This window comes from Zosterops lateralis, assembly GCF_965231275.1.
Source record: "Zosterops lateralis genome assembly, chromosome: 20".
NCBI lineage: Eukaryota > Metazoa > Chordata > Aves > Passeriformes > Zosteropidae > Zosterops > Zosterops lateralis.
In genome coordinates, this window is record NC_139780.1 from 1,888,852 (window position 1) to 1,909,605 (window position 20,754).

Below are 20,754 nucleotides of genomic sequence, written 5' to 3' on the forward strand. Positions count from 1 at the left end.
TCTTCTTTCTTCCTCCAACCCCCCCCAGTGAAGCTCAGGGACCCCCAGGCCAAGGCAGGTCCATGCTGAGCTGCAGGACGGGCTGTGAGGGCCCTTTTTGGGGTTCTGCCCCACCCTGACAGCGCGGGGGGCACTGAGGGATGGGGTCACTCCCTGCAGGAGCAGCAGCTGATGGTTTGGGGGGCTTTGTTGTGGTCAGGCTCCCTCTCCCCTGCACCCCACTGGAGTTACAGGGGAGCAGCACCAGGGGTCTGTCAGCTCCTCCCTGGGGGTCCCAGGGTGGGACACGGAGGGGTCAGACCCAGCTCTGTGGGGTCAAACAAACCCCTGCACCCTGAGCTGAGGATGGTCCTGGCTCATCTCTCAGGGAGCTGAAGGACAGGGGGTGTTAGAAAAGCTCCCAAAGGCAGAATCCATCGCCCTGGGCTGACCTGGGCCAGCAAAGCCACGGAATTACCCTGGATACTGGAGCTAATCTGGCTCCTCTTTATAGACTCCTTCCCTCTCTTTGTGCTGCTGTGACCTCCCCTGACGAGGAGATATGAGCGAGGCTGATGGTTATCCTGCAAACCCAGGTAAGAGTCATAAAAAAACCTCTATAAAAGTGGAACTTCACCCCACGTCTCATTTCTGAGCCTTTGCCAGAGCTGGAAGAAATATTACTTTATCTCCCTGCTAGCACAGAATATTCCCTCGTCTGCTGAAGGAGCTCCCTTATCACCCTTTTAATTTCCTTTCTGGTGCTCCAAGCAGGATGAAAAGCCTCTGCTGCTGTCACTGGAGGCAGGGCAAGGCCTGAGACAGAGAGAGAACCAGCCTGAGGTTCAAGTTTAAGGCTGCAGGAGGGATGGCAGGGATGAGGGGACAGGAGCTGGTGCCAGGGGAGGTCAGGCTCAGCCTCCCTGTCCCTTCCCCAGGCCCAGAAATGGCCTGAATGCCCAGAAAAAGCAAATATTGCTGGGTGCTGCCAGTGGGGAAAAGGGTGTTTCTCCTGGGAAGGGGAGGTTGGACAAGCTCAGCCCTACAGTGGAGTTTTTGCTCATTTCTGCCTTTTAATCTCTGTTTAACCAGTGTGAGAGTCATCAAAGAGGGCTCAACCCTTCAGGGCTGGGTTCAGGATCTGCTGGGGCTCCCTCTTGGCTTGGAGACATCCCCAAAGTCCTGCTGGAGGCTCCTGTGTGCCCTGGGAGGGGACAGGGAATGGCACCTGGGGGTCACCTCTGCTCTCCCTGCAGCATCAGGGGGAACCAGCAGCTCCCACAGCAAGGAAATTCTTAACCCATGAAGTTTTTAACCCATGAAGTTTTTAACCCATGAAGTTTTTAACCCAGGAAATTTTTAACCCATGAAGTTTTTAACCCATGAAGTTTTTAACCCAGGAAGTTTTTAACCCATGAGTGCCCTCCAGCCCCCTGGGATGGGTGAGGGAGTGCAAGGAAGGAAGTTCAGATTAAATTCCCCATCACACCCTGGCTGCCCTGGTGGGAGCAGGGCCGAGGCAAAGCCAGGCTGTGTTTGAACACCCAGAGCTCTGCACTCTAACAAGGATGACAAGAGATTACATTAGAAAGGGCTGGCGTTTGACAGGGATCCATTTGCCAGCTTTGCTGGCTGCAGGGGATGTCACTCTGCAGGAACAGACAGTGCTGGGCGTGTGGAGCCTCCCTGCCCCTCTGAGAGGGGTTTGCAAAAGCCACAAAACCCCCTCTGAGCCCAGCAGAGCCCTTGGGATGAGCTGAGGGGGCAGAGAGAAGTGGGCATGGCAATAAATTCTGCATTTGGGATGATTTTTTCTTTCCCCAAGGAAAGGAGGGGTGGGGAAGTGCCACCCTCTAAATTTCAGACCAATTTACCCCTTTCCAGGCTATAAACCCCCAGTGCTGAGGGCTGAGCTCTGCTGTGTGAACAAAGCCTTGGGGAGATGCTCTGTGACCAAACAAACCAGACCAGAGGTGAAATGAGGATTTGTGGTGTTGATCGCACAGAAAACAAAACGATTTTGGGGCTGGAATTTTTTTCCCTTTCTGGGGGTTTGGTTTTTTTTTTTTTTGCTCTGTGCTCATCCCTTGGGAGCCAGAGAATGTGGAGCCCACTGTGAGGAGGATGGAAAACACCTGGATGTGGAGAGCTTCCCCTCTGGAGGAGCCTCCATCTGTGTGCTCAGAATGAGGCTGATTTAAATGGTGATTTATTTGTCTGCAACGTGCAATGAGCTCTGAAAAAAAAAAAAAAACAAACCCAACAAAACCCTCAGCAATCGTGGTTTGAAAAGCAAGAAATCATTGAGTTTTTTTTTTTTTTTTCTCCCTCCTTTCAGAAAATACATCGGCAATGAAACAGCAGTGATGGGTGAATAATAAAACCCTTCTGTGGAGCTCACTCGTGCCAGATAAAGTATAAAGCCCCACTGATGCAGGGCTCAGGGTGAGCAGAAAATATTCCACCTGAGCAGCAGCAATTAGTGCACTTGGCTTTGCCTTTGTTGTGCTCTGTAAATACAATTCTGAGCAGCGAATAAGCAGATAAGCTTTACCCAGACGTAATAAGACAAATATCCTTCTCTGCTGGGAAGAGAATTTCTCTCTGGTCGTGCAGCTGTTGGGGGAAAATAACTGGAATAAATTGCCTGGGAGTCTGTGAGCAGCAAACACGGCCTGCACCATTAGCAAAGTGACTTTATAAATGGATAAAAGGGGAACGGGGAGAATATTCTCATTTATATCGTGAAAACCCCTTGGACAGGGGCTTGAGCTGGAAAAAGATGAGGAACTTCTGTGTCATTGTGTTCTCCTGGTGCCTGCGCTCCCCACTGGGAGAAGGATAAGGTGGCTCAGCTCAGCACCCACCCTGTGCCCAAGAATGGGGAGGAAAAGCCAAAATGATGCATTTTAGTGGGGGGAAAAACCAAATTCAGGCAGCTTTGTGCTGCTGCAGGTTGTGCCTGAGTGATGTTCGCCTTTAATTTTGGGTGGAAATGCTCCACTTGGACCCAAATGGTGTCAAATCGCTCAGTGAGAGACACGAATGTGCCCTGCCCTGTACACAGTTCTTGTCACTGGCTGGGAGATCCCTCTTTGCCTCTGTTTCACTAGAGAAATATAAATACAAATTCAAATACAAAACAAATACAAATATAACTGTAACTATAACTATAACTATAACTATAACTATAACTATAACTATAACTATAACTTCTCCATAGGTTGTGTGGTACTTTGGGCTTCTGGCTTTGAAGTGTCACCAAATCATTAACAATTAACCAGGTGCTGGGTCCTGGATGTGCTTGGGAGAGGAGAATTTCACTGTCACCTGTCACCCATGGAGAGAGTAAAAAAATCAGGGATTTGGGAGGCAAATTTGGGAGATAAGGGGGAGATAAAGAGAAAGCCTGGTTTAATATTAGTTTGTGAAAAGACCAAGTTGTTGCTGTAAAACTACCCTGGAAAACATCCTTGATTGCTTCAACAAATACATACATACATATATATATATATATATATATATATGTATATATTCAGTTGATATTTTTTTATATTTTTAATGGATATGCTTTGGTACTGAGAGAAAAGAACACCAGATGACCTGGGAACTTTCCATCCTCATGTCTCTGTGCAGTGAATCTGCTGCTGAAGGTGCTGTTAAACCAAAGGACTGATTGTGCTTCAGGGCTCTGGGTGTTCCTGGGATGGGTCTGGGATGGGGCCCCAGCCACACCCCAAATGAAACATTTCTCCAAAGTTTTGCTGCATATTGGATCCTGTTAAAGGAATTCAATTTAGAGAACATCACTCCAGGCAGAGGAGGAGGAGGAGAAGGGCAAAACATTATGGCTAAATAATTCCAATTAACCATTCCAGACCTTTCTGGCTAATTCAGTTGGAGTAAGTGTTGCCTGGTGTGGGGATCTGCAGGGCTTGAGATCCTCCTGCGGCTCCAGGGAATGTCTGGGATGCTCAGGGCTGGACTAGAGCTGAGGAGAGGCTGGTTTGATGTTATTGAGCTGTCTTGAAACAGAACAGAGAGAGAAGAATCTTGTTGGAGTCCAGGGCATCCCTCTGGGCACCCTGGGAAGTCACAGACCTCGGTAGAGAGGCCTGGGACCCCAAAAAGAGGGTCTGGGGTCTGTGCAGGGGGGTTTGCCTGGCACAGAGCCCAGGAGGACACAGGCTTTGATTTTGGTCCATGAGAAAAACATCCAACACAGAGAAGAATTGCAAGACACAAATGTGTGACAGACAGTGGTGTAGTTTATCACTGTGCAGAAGATTTTGTAGTTTTGGGATTTTTAGAGTGTAGAGGTAAGGGGACAAGATGGAGATTTTAGGGCGGTGCCCTGGGTCCTTCTCCTTCTCCCTTGGCATCCATTGTCTGCAGTGACGTGGGCACAGGGGAGTTTCAGTGGATTGGGGCAAAGTAGAAATGACCCTTCTAGTCCAGGTGATAGACATTGGCACAGAATTGTAAATAATAGACACATAATTATCTGTATAAAAGCAGAGTGACCTCCCATCATGGGGGGAGTCCCATCGTGTCCGAGCTGCTGTGAACACCTTGGCTGGACACAAAGAATTGTAAGATAAGAATTAATAAACAACGTGAGAAACCAAGAAAACCAAGACCTTGAGACTCCTCATCATTCTCACGCCGTACCAGACTCAGCACAAAGTCAGACCCAAATCCTTCAGAGGTCGAGGGGGGAATATCAATCCCTTGGACCCACATGAACCACCAGCCTTGAAATCTCGGGTGAGAGAAACCAATAAACCAGAGAACTGGTGTCCCAATAAACCAGAGAACTGGATGCCTGGCTGAGAAATCCGGGCTGTGGAGCAGAGCTGGGGTCCCTCTCCTGCAGCCACAACTCACTGCCACATCCCCCCGCACAGGCAGTGATTTCCAGGCTAATTCCTGCATCAGTGAGAACATCAAAGCAGTGCAGATGATCCAGCCCTGCTCTGCTGTGGGAAAACATCCCAGGTCCTGATGTGAGGCTTGACCAGAAGGCTGGAGATCAGCCCTGTGTGTTAAAGTCAGATATTTGTGCTAGAGGAGCTTCATTTCACTCTTCAGCTTATATTGATTGTTCTTCTTTGATTTTCTAAGTAGTAGATTTTGTGGTGTTGAGACCAACAAATGTCAGGCTCTTTGTTTTCTCCAGCTGCATTTCAGGGCAATTCCCAGATTTGGATAACAGGGATATTTACTCATCATTGAGTGCTAAAAAAATTCCTGAGATTTCAGGATCAAAATCAAAGGAAGCTCAAACACTTGGAGGTTTGGAAGTGTTTTGCAGCTCTGTCTGGGTTTTACCCTCCCCAAATCTCTGTCAGAATCACAGAATATCCTGAGCTGGGAGGGACCCACAAGGATCATCCAAGTCCAGCTCCTGGCCCTGCACAGAGCAGCCCCACAAATCCATTTTCCTGCAGGGAACATCATCCCTGGGCTTCTAAACCACTTCTCATTCCTTCACTCCCCTCCTGTGACATCTCAAAAAGGTGACCATGAAGACTCAAAAATTGTTGTGGGGATAATTTTTTATTTTCTCCCCCAAAAGTTTGAATAGTTGAAAAGTTTCCTGGTTGGAAATCTTAATTTGGATTATGAATTCTTTGGGTGGCAGCCCCTGTGTCTGTATAAATTCATGAGGTTTATGGTCACTGAGTCAAAAACCTCTGAAATAAACTCCCAAATCTTTTGGTGCCTTTGGTTTTGAGCATCATGGAAAACACTGTTTTTTCTGCTTGATATTTCACTTTCTCCTCTTTTCCAGTTTTCTGTTTTCTGCTTGATCCTCATCCTCTCCTCTTTCCCATTGTTCTGTTTTCTGCTTGATCTTCATCTTCTCCTCTTTTTCAATTTTTTCTATATTTTCATTCTCTAATTTGACATTTTTCTCTCCCTTCTGAGGTTTATCCCCTCTCTGGATCTGTGGGGGAAACACAAAAATCTCAGATTTTCCCTCAGCAGCACCCAAGGGTGACCCAGCCCTGCTCTGCTCAGGCTCTGCTGGGGCTCAAGGCTTGAAAAAAATTGTTCCTACTGTTTGACAACCCCCCAAAAATATCAACAAATGCCATTAACTTGGGGGTTTTGCTGTTCTGAGACCTCCAGCTCCCCACATATGAGGGAACCCAGAATTTGGGTTTCTTTAGGGGTTGTACAGAGAGTTTTTTTCCTCCTCTTTGCAAAGCAGCTGAGCTCTTGATGTTGGTTCATGAATCTTCTCTCTGCTGGAGAGACGCAGGTCTGGAAGCTGTCAAAGAGCCTCTTTTATGAGCACTTGAAAGCAAAAAAAAAAAAAAAAAAAAAAAAAAAAGAAATGGGTGCTTGAAGAGTAGATGGGACTAATGAAGCTTTTTTATCTTGGCAATTTGTGTGTACACGGAGTGGGGGCAAAGGGAATCCTACAGAGTGTTGCAAACCCATGTAGGGCAAGGCAGTTAATGGGATGAAAATGAAATCAAGATCCAGGGCTTAATTAAGAAGCTGTTTTTATTCACAGCCCAGGAAAAAACACCCCTCAACACCCCCCCAGATCAGAGGTGCCAAACACATGGGCCATGTCCTGCAGGTCCCTGACAGCCCAAGGGCCTTGGAAAAGATTATTTTTGGCTGAAATAACAAGAGGAGAAGGCAACGAGGGAAGAAATGAGGATGCAGCCCAATGGTCCTCCAGCTACAGCTTCACACTGGAAGTAAATTTAGCTGGATATGGGAAAAAAATCCTTCCCTGGGAGGGTGTTGAGGCCCTGGCACAGCTGTGGCTGCCCCTGGATCCCTGGAATTGTCCAAGGCCAGGCTGGACATTGGGGCTTGGGACAGTGGGAGGTGTCCCTGTCCATGGCAGAGGGTGGGATGAGATGAATTTTAAGATCCCTTGACCCCATGGAACTCTGTAATTCCATGATATTTGGGATCAGTCCCAAGCCCCAATGACTTTCTGAGCAGGGAAAGGACTTGCAGAGCCCCAGGGTGGGATGAGAAGGAATAACATGTAGAAAGTTCTGAGCTCTTTTGCTTTTCTGCCACTTGCACAGCGAGCCTGATGTGTTTATTCCTCAGTGAAGTCAGAAATGCAGCTGTTCCCGAGAATTAATCCTTTCACAAACCATCTGAAATAGGAACAGCACAGAGCCACTGAAGAGAAATATTCTAAACAGTGACTGGGCTGCTCAGATATTGAGTGTTGCTGAATGTTTCAGGAACTAGAGCAAGCAACCAATTTCTGATGACAAAACTAATTTGTTGTTGTTGTTGTTGTCGTTCTGGTTGCCTATAAAATGAACAAGGCACTTGGAAATGTTCAGAACTGGAGGGATGAGGAGCACTGGCAGTGTGAGCTTGGGCTGGAGCTGGGAGCAAATGGAAGAGCAGAATTGTTCATAAATGTCCTGCAGGGCTGTCCCCAACCCCAGCAGGGGGGTGACACCTCAGGGTGGGCAAAATGGTCACGTCCCTCTCAGAATTCCTCTTGCCAGGCCCTGTAAACCAGTCTCAGGGACGTTTGCAGGTTTATATGGAATTTGGTTTTCCTGGTTTGTGCCCTTTGGTGTTTAATTTGATTTAATTCACGCTGCTCCCAGCTCTCCTTGGTTTTGGGAACCACCTTTCCTGCAAGGTGAGCTGCTCCCTGGGTGGGTTTTGGGCAGAAGAATCAGCCAGTGTGTGGCTCTGGAGCAAATGGAACCAGAGGATGTTCCTCTCCCCTTTGTTCCCACTCAGCTCAGCCCCCAAAACCAGGGGGACTCATCAGGGCTGTTTGGAGGGCACTGCCACGACTTTGCTGCCTGTGCAGGAGGTGCCACCAGCTTTCCCCAAATCCTGCTCCAGCAGGAGCTCTGAACTCTGTCCTTCTTGCTCTAAATTGCAAAGAATTCACTCTGCTCCCACCAAACCCTTCTGGTGATGGACTGACCCCTCCTCCTGGTGGTTTTTGGCCTCCACCCCTCACTGGACAAATGACCCATGGAGTGGTGACCACTCAACTCCTGGCTGGAATTCTCATTTCCATCCCACCCAAGTGATGATCCCTGTGATTCTCACGCTCCAGGAGAGGATGTCAGGCAGATTCTGAGATCCCTGTTCCCTGGCAGGGAAGCTGTCCCTCCCCTGAAGCTTTGGGAGCTGTAATTACTGTGTTTAACTGGCAGAGATGCAAATCCTGGCTGTACATCTGGATTTCTCCAAGGAACAGCAAACACCATCACTGAGAGGAGCAGGGGGAGGGAGGAGGGAGAGGCAAAAATCCAACCTGAGGGGAGGGAGCAGCCCTGGCTGCATCCAAAGCTCACTGAGGATCACAGAGGTTTCTTGGATCTTCAAGAAAACATCAGACACTGTAGAAACATCCGTGGAGGGCAGGGAGAGGGAACTCTGCAGAGCTGAGATGTTCTAGAAACACGTGAGTTTATTGCAGGGCCGTGGGTAAAAAGGGCTTTGCCTTCAGCCACAGCCTGGGCTGGAGGGAACCCCAAAGAGAGAGGGAGAGATGGGGTGTGAGGTGAGGGAGATAGCAGGGTAAGGGAGGTAAGGGAGCTAAGAGAGTGAGGACCTTGTTACAATCCATTCTATCTCCTTTTGTGTTGAATATTCTAATTTACAGTAACTAACTGGCATGAAATACAAAACCTACAAACTTTACATGCAGCCTATAAAAACTACTATATCACCATATCATCCTAGATTCTAAACTCTAAAAACTACTTTTCTCATCTATTTTTTCCCTAATGCCTTGGCAGGGTGGAGAGGGGCTGCACCCTTGGGTCCTTTTGTTTTCTGTCCCTCAACCCATCTCCAGCTCATCCCCGTCTTCCTGCCTGCCATGATCACATCTCAGAGCTGCCCTTCATTTCTATTTCACTCACAGGTTTTACATCTCCAGTATTTCTTACCAGACAATCATATCCACAAGCCCTTCCTGTCCCATCTTTCCCAACATCACACTGGGCACAAAAGGCAGAGTGAAAATTCCTGTCCTGGGTGTGCCCTCCCCAGCTCTCCCTGGATTTCCCAGGATTTTTCTTCCTCCAGGAAAAAGTCCAAGTCCTGCAGCAAGTTGAGCTGCCAAGGAGAGAGACAGAGACTCTGGGGTTTGGAGTTTTTTTTTTTTTGGCTCAGACCATAATGGTGGTTTTTGTTATTTTAAGACCGTGGAGAATTTTTGTGATGACAGAAAAACCAAGCGATGGCAGAGGAGTAACAATCTAATGGAATTTGCTTTGTAATATAAATCATAATTCAAGCACGGGCTTGAATTGAACCTTAAAAAAATGCAAACTCCCTTTGGAGTCTCACAGGTTTTTCTGAATTAAATTCATTCTGCTTTGTGAAAATCTGCAGTTCAGCTGTAAAAAGCAGCTCCAGAGGTTTGGGTGCCTCTTGCTGAGGTGCTCGTGGGAATCCCACAGGGCTACAAACACCTCTTGAAACTTTGCATTGATTTTTAAAGGTGGAAATGCTCTTGGGGACACCGACAGTGTGTTTGTGTGTCCAGAGCTGGCAGTGGGTTTAGAGCTTGGGAAAAGCTGCCAGATCCCTTCAAGGCCCCTCTCTGACCACTTGCTGCCAAAGCTGAGACAAGAAAATGGCCATCCTGGTGTTAAATCTGCTCTGCTCCGCTTTATTTATTGTTTTTAACCCCTGCTCTTGCCAGTTCTTGTGCTGTGAAATTGCCAGCTGTGGCCTCTTCCTTTAATTTCCCATTTTTTGGCATTGCTGGGCCTCTCCTGCAGCACTCCCTGCTAAAAACTTGCTCAGCTCTGCTGCATTTGGGCACTTTTTCCCTCTTTTTGGGTCCAGCCTGTGCAGTTGAGGCACAAGGCAGAGAGGCTGGGAACATCAACTCTTCAGCCACCTGAAGAAATAAATGTTTTTTGGTGGTGGTGTGTGCCCTGTTTGCTGATTAAAACGATTTTCTCAGCCATAGAAGCTCTCAGTGTCTCCTCTGATGTGAGGAGGAATAATTAAGTCCTCTCAGTAATGCAGATAAATGATGCCTTTGGAGAGAGTTCTGAGAGCGTCATAAATCAGCAGAGCTGCCACCTCCTCGTGTCCTGCTCTGTCACCTCCTGGTCCCTGATGTCACCTCTGGTGGCACTTTATATATATATATATGTATATATATATATATATATATATATGTATATATGTATATATATAAAATATAAAATATATAATATACAATATAATATATATTACATAGATAAATACATATAATATTCTATATTGTATATTTATATTAATATATTGTATATATAATGTACATAATATATAACATATATTATATATTTTATATATATTACATATATACAGTTGAATATATAGATGTGCATCTATTAATAATATATTCATTAATAAATAGCAACATTTCAGGTTTTTTTCCTTTTTTTTCCTATACACATATATATATTACATATATATTACCTATATTTATATATGTATTGTATATATTATATATTATATATGATAGATATTGTATATATAATATATATAATATATATTATAGATATATAATATATAATATATAATATATAATATATATAATATATATTATATATTTTACATATTACATATAATGTATATTGTATATTATATATATTACATCTATACAGTTTAATATATAGATGTGTATCTATTAATAATATATTCATTAATAAATAGCATTATTAAATTTCAGGTTTTTTCCTTAGTTTTGTTGTTGTTTGAACTTCGGCAGCCTAATAAAGTGCCTAATAAAGCGATTATCTGGAGAAAACTGGGGGAAATACGAAGAAAGGTGCAACTTTACCACCAACCACCCAGCAGGACACGCCTGTGCATTCTGAGCTGTTTCTATCTGAGCTTATTTATTGAATCTTAATTTATTTACTCTCTTCTCCAGGTTATTCTCAGATTTCCTGGCTCAGAGCAGGTGATGGTGCCTCTGTTGTAAAGCTCCAGGAGCTCCTGGCCGGGTGAATGGGGCTGGAAGGGAAGTGCTCATCCCATCCTCATCCCTGACTGTGGCTGACTCTGGGTGTGTGGTGGGTTCTCCTGAAGGTTTGGATGGTTCCAGGCTGTCCTGGGTTGCGGTGTAGGATGTGCACACAGTATTTATTCCATCCCCATCCCCATGAGCTGTTGGAACCAGGTGGGGCAGTGTTTTCCCAGGCCCCTCCTTTGGGCTCTTCTGCTCATGGCCCATCAATGCCTTGCCCAGGACTCACAGGGAACTCCCTCCAGGAGCTCTCTCTGTTTAATGGGCCATCAAGGAGCCACTGCACGACTCCTCATCCCATTGGGAGATGCTCCCAATGCCCAGGGGGAGGAGCCAAGCATTCCCACCTGGAGAGAATCTGGGATTTGGGACAGGACAAGCAGCCCTGAGCCACTGGATTCCCAGAGGAGCAGAGCTCCCAGACCTTTCTGTGGGATCACTGCTTCAGGAAGAGCCCCTCCCCTGGACTGCTCCCCCCACCCTGCTCAGGGTGTGTTCTGACTCTGGCAGTGCTCCTTTGTGTTATTGCATTGATTTTATTTTATTTTACCTTTTTTTTTTCTTTCTTCATATTAAATTGTATTTCTGACTCGGAGCCTCTCACTCGTTTTGCTTTCAAACCACAACACAGGCATGAACAGACGTGGAGGTTTAGAGATAGGGGGAAAATTCCTGCTGGAAATTTGAATGGAGATGTTCAGGTGTCCCTAAATTCGGGGTTCTGTCAAGACTTGAAGGCACGAAATTCCCACTGGAGATTTTCCTCCAGGAGGAGGAGGAGGAGATGCTCAGTGCTCTGCTCCTACTCCTGCCTTTCCCAGAGCCAGGGAAAAGGGGCAGAAAGGGAGAAAATCCCTCTCTAAACTCCCAAAGGTGGCGGAGCTGTCCCAGCTCAATGCCCAGGCTGTATCCTGCTCCAGATCCCCCTGTGCCCCAAAGAGCCGCTGTCCCCTGGTTTGGGGTGACACCTCCCCTGGCCATTTCTCTTCCAAATAATTCCTCTTTCGAAGTCTGATACCGCCCTGCTGGGAGCCAGGATTGCACAACCACAAGTGACAGTGGAGGTGACACTGAGAAAAGCCACCCCCGGCTGTGCCTGTGGGTGGGTGGCACCTCCATCCCCTGCCCCTGGCCCCAGTGGGGTGAGCAGAGTTTCAGTTCTGCCCGTGCCGGAGCAGAGGGCGCTGGAGCCCCAGAAAACTCCCGAGGATGCGGCGAGAGACTCGAAATGATGATTTTCCTCCGAGGAATTTTCCTGTCCCTCTTACAGCGGCTCCTCGCAGTCCCAGGAGCCCAGAGCATCTCTGGGTTTGTGTCCCTCTCTGTGCTGCCGGACCTCTTGGGGCTTCCAGAATCTTTTCCTTGACATCCCGAAAGGGAAAAAATCACCTTAAATCACTCCCTGTTGATGTATTTGGGATGGACACTAATTAGAATCCTATTAACCCCTCCTTGCCCGCTCTCTAACTCATCCTCACACTTTATTTACCACTTTAATGAGATAATTTCTGTCCATTGACAGTTTTCCCCCTGTTCCAGCACCCTGGGAGGTGATTTTTGGGGTTTTACCACCTTTGTGTTCGGCTGTGCTTTGCTTCCTCCTCCCCGATATCTCTATAAGACAATAGGAAATGGTCTGGGGGAAGTTTAGATGGGATGTGATGAGAAAAAAAAGGATGTAAAGGACTGGCACAGGCTGCCCGGGGAGGTGGTGGAGTCACCATCTCTGTAGGGATTTAAAACCCCTGTGGATGTTGCATTTAGGGACTGGCTTGGCCTTGGCAGCTCTGGTTGAATTATTCCACTCGGCAGCTTTTAGAGGCGTTTTCCAACCTAAAAAATGCCGAGATTCCATTTCCCGGGGAGCTCTGACTCCTTCACACGCTCCAGTTTGCAGCAGTGACAATGTGGCTCCTGCTGAGCCTTGGGCTGGAGCTGTCCCTGGTCCCACAGCACTGCAGGGGCTGGGGATGCTCAGGAGCTCAGGAGGATGTGGGGATGAGGAGAGGAGCAAGAGCATCCCCATGAATTCATCATACCTGGGGCAGGTCCCTCTGTCCCCAGGGCTGTGCTCTGTCCCTGCCCTGTGGGGTTTTGCTGCCTCCTAATCCCGATTTTCTGCCATCAGAGAATGTGAGCAGCTCCCTTTCCCCCCTTTCCTCCCCACCTGTGCAGTGGGGATCAGTTTAAGGGATTAACTCCTCCTGCCCCTCAGCCTCTCCTCCCTGTGAGCCAACAGAGTGCTGGAGACTCTGTGCCACCACAAGAGATTAATTAAACAGTGAGCCCTAATTACCGAGGCTAAGGCTGACCGACTTACTGTGTCTGTAAAATAGCTGAATGCTTAATTTGGACGCCAATGTGGACATAACTTTCACCATTAGCTGAGCAAACAAGGAGCACTCGAGCTAAACTGATGGATGTGGGGCTTCACAGCAGCTTTGGGAACCCTCCATCTCCTCCTGTCTGGATTTTTGGGTAAAGGGGAGCTGGTTTTTGCAACACCAACTGCCCCAAGCCTGGGGAATTCCCTGCCTGTCAATGTTGTTCAGTTTTTATTCTGCTTCTCATAGTCGTTGTTTGCATTTCACTGCAGGTTTGGAAAAAAAAAAAAATTGATGGGGGAGAGATTGAAAGGCGTAAAAAGCCAACCCAAACCCCAAGTCCCAGTGCAAGGCAGTGGAAGTAGGGCAGCCTATTCCTGCCTCTCTGTATCTTCCTCAATAATAACAATAACAGATCCTCGGAAGTGAGAGTTCATCTGTAGCTGCAGAGATTTTTTTTTATTGCCTTCCTCCCTTTCTGCGTGCATTAACCTTTCAGATTTAGAAAGGCCGTGCAGTGGGCATGGCTTTTCTTTCTATTTTTTTATTATTATTTTTTTTTTCAAAATTCCTATTATCTGTGCTTGCTGCATGATCCTGATCCAGCCCCAGACAGAGTGACAGCCACTCCCCCATTAACTGCAGCTCATTGAACACTCCAGCAGACCTTGAATTAGGTGGACTGGAGGTCCCAGAGGGTTTGGAGCTGAGCTGGGCACTCTGCAGAGGAGGAAAGAACATCCCAGGATTGTGGAGAGGCTGAAAGAGGGAAAATTTCAGCAGAGGAATCTTGATGCCCGTTTTGAGATGGGAGAATTGGGGATTTAAAGGGTGAAGGTGTTAAAAGCAAAGCCTTGAGGCCCTCCCGGGTGTCCTGGCTCTGGTTTCAGCACTTGGCCAACAAATCTCAGCTCTGCAAGAGCACAAATATCAACACATTGGCCACACCAGCTCCTGCACCTGCGGGGTTTGCCAAAAGGGCAGAACTTCCCTGTGCTCTGGCTTTGTGTCTGTGCATGTCCTGTGTGAGGGAAGGTTTGTGCAACCTCATCCAGGAAAAGTTAATTAAATACCCCATTTTTAAGGTGTTTTGCCCACATTTTTGCATCCATGCTCCATTTTGCTTGTTCCATGATGGACAAAAGACCCCATACAGAAACTGATCCTTATTTTCTGCCATCTCACCTTGTGGCACTAAACCCTCTTCCTTTTCCCAGTTAAAAAGGCCAAAAACCAACTCAAAAATGGGAATATTTGGGATGGGTTCAAAACTAATCCCGGGAACGTTTCCCTGTGATGTTTTCCTGCAGAGGTGGGTGCCACCACCCTGGCTCAGCTGCACCTGCATTTCCCAAGGATTAAGGGTGAAGGTGAACCCTCACTGACTGCAGCTGCAGAAATTGGTGCTGTCATTGCTCCAGGTGATGCCTCCTGGGGGCTGGGCTGGCCCAGGCAGCTGTTTGCAGCTGCTCCAGAACAAAATCTCTTTTCTCAGTACAGGAAAACACCGTAGAGATTCTCTGCTCCCCCTCCACACCCTCGCCCAGGTGTGTGGCATAAACCAGAGCCTGATCACTGATGTTTCAAACACATTTTGGCCACATCGGTGCAGCTGTTGGGTGCAGAAACCCTCATGGGAACTGCAGGGCTCTGTTTTCTCCCTTAATTCCATGGCAACAGCTGTCCTCCAGCCCAGAAAGGAGAAGGCTTTGAAGTGTGGTGTTCTCTTCGTGTGGTCTTCACCCCCCTAAGTTCTTCCAAATTTCAGAGATTTGGGATTCTGGGCTCTCCTGCACTTTGTGTTTGGGCATTTCATCCCAAAATGTGGCAGCTGTGAGCACGGAGTTGTTTCCCTGGCTGTTCATTTCTCTTCTATGCCTGAATAGTTCCTCTTGCCCATCTCTGAAAGACAAAGCAAAGAGAGACGGTGAGTCCTCCAGAGCCAGGAGTGCTCTGTGCTGCAGCAGGAGCCATGCCCTGCCTGGGTTATTATCAGTGTTGTTATTGATTAAAGGCTGAGAGCTTTCTGCTGGTCACCCAAAAAAACCCCCATTTCTGCTGGTCACCCAAAAAACCATTCCTGCTGGTCACCCCAAAAAAACATTTCTCCTGGTCACCCAAAAAAAACCCCATTCCTGCTGGTCACCCAAAAAACCCTTTCTGTTGGTCACCCCCAAAAAAACCTTTCTACTGGTCCCCCAAAAAAACCTTTCTGCTGGTCACCCAAAAAAACCTTTCTGCTGGTCACCCAAAAAACACCATTCCTGCTGGTCACCCAAAAAACCATTTCTGTTGGTCACCCAAAAAAGCCCTTCTGCTGGTGCCCCCCAAAAAAACATTTCTGCTGGTCACCCAAAACCCACATTTCTGCTCATCACCCAAAAAACCATTTCTGCTGGTCCCTACAGGGCACAGACCCCCAACTGCACCCAACTTTCCCTCCTTGAAGGGAAGGAAGGGTGAGAAACCTGGAACAGTCAGACTTCTCCAAGATACCATGACTTGGGTACTTCAGCTACTTTAGGACATCTCCAGAACAAGTGGGATTTGACACCTGATGCACTGGGAACTTGGAGTAATATCCCCAAACTCCTGTGGGGGACAAGCACAGAAGGGCTGGGGTTTTTATCTTCAGCTTGGATTAACCTTTGGGCAACTGGCTGGTGAAATTCCCGAATTTCTCTAATTTTTTTTTGGCCCAGAGTGCTTTGTCAGCTCTTAGGATGATTTCACCTTTTGGATTTCCAGAGTGAAGCTCATGTAGAGCTGAGCCTGTACACGACTCGAGTTCAGATAAAGTCAGATTTGAAAAGCTGTTTTGACACGGAGATGCTGAGGAGCATCCAGGCAAATGTTCAGAGGAGCCTGAGGAGAGGAGAGACATGAATCTTAAGGAGGATTAGATGTCTGATCATTTACCACAGACAGATATGGACTGAAAGACAGGCAGAGACTCCCCAAACCTCCCTCGCCTGGTGAGCAAGTCCTCAGTTAAATTGAGGTCTAAATAATGGAAGAGAAGGTGTGAAGTTGTCTTTCCCTGCTGGTCGGTCCTGGGGACCAATGGGGTAGAAATGATCTTAGAAATGCCATGGAAAATAAAAAAATATGAAGTCTGATATACTTTTAACTCCCTTTTATCTCTCATCTTCTCCCAGTTCCCTGCCACAGGCTCTGTCTGTTGTGCAAACTCGTTGCTTCCCCACAGAGCAAACCCTGTTCTGGTAGTGCTGGAGCTCAGGAGGGAATTCTGAGCATCACTGAGGTTTCTCATCCCTTTTCAAGCCTTGGGCAGCTTTGGGTCCCCTGTGTCCTGCCATTTCCTGGTTATTTCCTGTGAATTTTCCTGCCTGGTGTTGTTCAGGCATTGGTCCTGTTGTTGAAGTGATTTCTAAGCTGAAAACTTCATTTTTGAGCCTACCTGGGACTGAGCTCAGCTGGCTCCTGGGTTTGGAGTCGTGATCCACCTACGAAGGAATTCAGTTCAGGAGGAACTGAAGGAGCACAACAGCTCCTGGTCCCCTGGGGCTCAGCCAGGGTGGGGAAGGTGCTGAGCAGGGTCTGCCACCTCCTGCTTTCCCTCTCTGCCCTGCTGTGAGCTCCAAGCACTGCCCTTCCATTCCCCATCTTTCAAATCCATCCAGGTGATTCTGTAAACACTCCCCTTGCTCTGTGGTGGCCCAGGGAGCTCTGTGGTGCTGTTGGGGTGGTCCCAGTGCAGCCCCTCAGGCAGAGGTGGAATTGCTGTGCCAGCCCCAGCAGTGCCCCCACCCCAAGCCTTGAGCTCAGGGTCTTTCCTGCTCCATGTTTGTGCAGCAGCTGAGGGTGATTTAGGACACTAAACAATGCCATGATCAGGACTTGCAGAGGAGGAGCTGTATCTTCAAAAGGCTCCTTTCCTCTTTGTTCACTCTCTTATTCTCGATAACAACTATCAGAGCATCTTCCTTTTACATAAAGCCATTCCACATCCTCTGGCAGACCTGAGCGCCAGCTTTAACAATTTCCTTCCAGCAGGATTTTCCTCCAGCACAGCTGGTGCAAAAATGGGAGTGAGGAGAGGAGAAATCCCTGGCCAGGAACACCTTGGGAAGTTGCTTGTCTTGGCCTGAAGCTCTGGACCTTCCCGTGGGCTGGAAGGAGATGTGCAGTCTGTGTTGTTTCTTTGTTTTTAAAGAAAACTTTAAAGCTCTGGGAGCTGCTCTGCTTGGCCATACCCTGGACCCAGAGCCTCAAGGTGGCATTGAAAAGGCTCCTTTGCTCCTCAGCCTGGAAAATTCTGAGTAAATAACAGCCCAGCTGGAGTTCCCTGAGCTCACCTGGACAAAAGGTGTGCTGGGGAGCCTTGACCTTCCCTCCGAGCTACTCCAGTGCAGGGCAGGATCCAGGGAAGTCAGGGCGTGGTGGGAGTCATTTCCTCTCTTAAAGGAAGAAATTGTCTTTCTTGCTGCTGAAAACCTCATTTTTGAGCTACCTGGGACTGGGGTATTTTTGCAAATGTCCCCCCTCTGTCCTGCCCAAAGGGGACACTGGGCTTGTGTCCCCAAATCTCAGCCACTGTCCCTCATGCTGGAAAACTCTACTGCTGCCTCTGGAGCAAACCTGGAAAATCCACTTAGTGATTTACCCACAAACTCCTCCAGAGATGGATCCAGACCGTCCCAGCAGCTGAGGAGCTACTCCAGGTGCAGGGCAGGATCCAGAGAAGTCAGGGCATGGTGGGAGTTATTTCCTCTCTTAAAGGAAGAAATCTTTCCTGCTGTCGTTTTTGCAAATGTCCCCCCTCTGTCCTGCTCCAAGGGGGACACTGGGGTTGTGTCCCCAATCTCAGCCACTGTCCCTCATGCTGGAAAACTCTACTGCTGCCTCTGGAGCACAACAAGCTGTAAATCCACTTTGTGGTTTACCCAGAAACTCCTCCAGAGATGGATCCAGACCATCCCAGCAGTGCTGGGAGCTGCTCTGCCCTGCCAACAGCCCCAGCCAGGGGTCCCTGTCCCCATCCCAGTGTCCCAGGGCCCTGCCAGGAGCAGTTCTAGGCCATTCTCTGTGCCCTGCCAGATGGAAGTGCTGCTCCATTAAGCCTCAGCCTTGGGATGGGAGGGAAAGTCCAGGGAAACGCTTGGTTGCCTGGCAAAGCTGCTCGGGGAGGAGGAGGAGGAGGAGGAGGAGGAGGAAGGCTCCCTGCTAAGCAGAGCTGAGAGCAGAGTGATTTACTCACCTCTGTCCTGGGGGTTTGTGAGGAGGAGTCACTCATGACTGAGCCCAATTTTAGAATTTTCCATGGAATGCTCTTTGCCCTCCCGTAATGGGAGATTATGGATGTCTGACCTGTTTTGATGCTCCAAATTTCTTTTTTTTTTTTGCTTTCTCTTAACTCCCCTGCTTTTCTCCTAATCTTAAAAAGCCCAACTAAATCCTGACGCTTCCCCCTCTCAAAGCCAAATAATCCTCACAATTGCAATCTCCTTCTCTTCTTTAAGGCTTTCAGTGCTTAACATCTGCGTGATCTTCCTTAGGGTGTGAAAAAAAAAAACCCAAAAAAACAATCCAGGAAAAAAAAAAAAATAAAAAAAAGCCCTGAACATGCAGATTGAGGAAAGGGCAAAACTGGTTGAACAGAGCATCCTCACGACACGCTCACATCATTTTGTCACTGTCACAAACACCCCCAGCACCACCCTGGCTGCTGATTTCACTGCAGTGCTGTGGTGGGGAGTTTGTTGGGGGAGAGGCAGAGAGGTTTGGTGGCTTTAGGAGAGGGAGAAGGGGATGTGGAGCTCAGGATTGTCCCTGATTCTCAATAAGATCTGATGCAAAACACAACTTTTTTTTTAAAATTTATTTTTTATTTATTTTTTTAATTATTTTTATTTTTTTTTTAAATTATTTTTTTTTGCTTTTTCAGAGCTGTTGTGTCATCCCTCCCCCTGATTCTGTAAGCACAGGGGGATGATGATTTGTGGAAATCAATGTAATTTTTTTTTTTTTTCTCCATGTACTGATTTCCCTCTGAAGATGTGAGGGATTATTGAAAATGGCATTTCCTCTTCTAGTGGTCACTGTGAAAAAAGTCAGGTTTTTCCACTGGAAAAAAAAGATGTAGGGTGTGTAGTGACCAGAAGCACAGAAGTAAAAAATTAAACCACTAAGTAAGTTAAATAAAAATGAAATGAGTAAATAAGTCAGCTGTGGAAAACTTAGATAAATCCATCACAGAATACAATGCAGCGAGGATAAAAATATTTTTTTTTAGGGAAAATTTTAAAGAAAGAAGAGCTCCCTGCACTCTCCTCTTCCTCCATCCACAGAATGAGGGAATATTCCCATTTTTGTGGGTCAGATCAGCAGAGCTCAGGGGTGAAAATTCCTGGGGGGAAACCCAGGTTTGAATCCCTGCCCAGGCTCTGTCTGGGGATGCTCAACCACTCCAGGCAAAGTTTTTTTTCCCCCAAAACCTCCAACACTCAGCTCAATCTGCGAATTACCCAAACCTGGGGAGGGGAAAAAGGCCTTTTATTGCACTACCAGAGAATGCAGGGGTAGAAAACCCCCAGATTGGAGCTTGCAGAGCTCTGTCCGTGCAGAGAACCACCCTGGAGGCGGGAGGATGTGATTCACCTCCTTCCCTTTGCTGTTTCCCTGAGCCTCGGAGCCTCTCCCGGCTCCTGGAGCCTCTCCCGGCTCCTGGAGCCTCTCCCGGCTCCTGGAGCATCTCCCGGCTCCTGGAGCATCTCCTGGTTGTGCTGCAGAATCCGAGAGCCTTTCAGACACTCCCAGCCTGTTCCTTCTGGAGAATCACCCTCTGCCTCTTTCCAGCCCTTATTTGTGTCACTTGTGGCTCTGCCAGCCCTCTGAACCGGCAGATGTTCCTGCTCCAGCCTCGCCCGCTCGCTGGGTTGGTTTTTGCACCGAGCTTGGATGACTAAGGCAAAAAAAAAACAAAACAAAAAAACCCCCACCACATTAGCGGCGGAGTCCAGGCTTCCCTTGCGGTGGAGGAAGTGAAAATGTCCCCCTGTTGACAAGCCCTGACTCCTCCAGAGGGTCCCTTCTTAAAGTTAATAGTTTTTAGCCCAAATTTAGCCTAAAATGCAAAAAAAAAAAGGCATTTCCTCGCCAGGCACTGCAGTGAGTGTTGCCGTGCGGCGCTCCAGGAACAAGGAGGAGTTTTCTCCCCGACTTGTGCTGGAGAGAATCAACAGAGAGTGTTGGAATAAACAGGATTAAAGGATTTCAGCCATAAATACGGGGATTAAAGGTATCCCGGCGCTCTGCAGGAGTCATCCAAACCAAGGAGAAACAAAGTAAGTTGTGCGGGAAGGGCGCAGCTCCGCTCTCAGCCCAACCTGGGCTGCACATCCCGCACTGAGCGCTGCGGGCACCGCATCCCTCGCCCTGAACCCCGGGGGATGCGGGATGAGAATCCCCCGGCACCGCATCCCTCGCTCT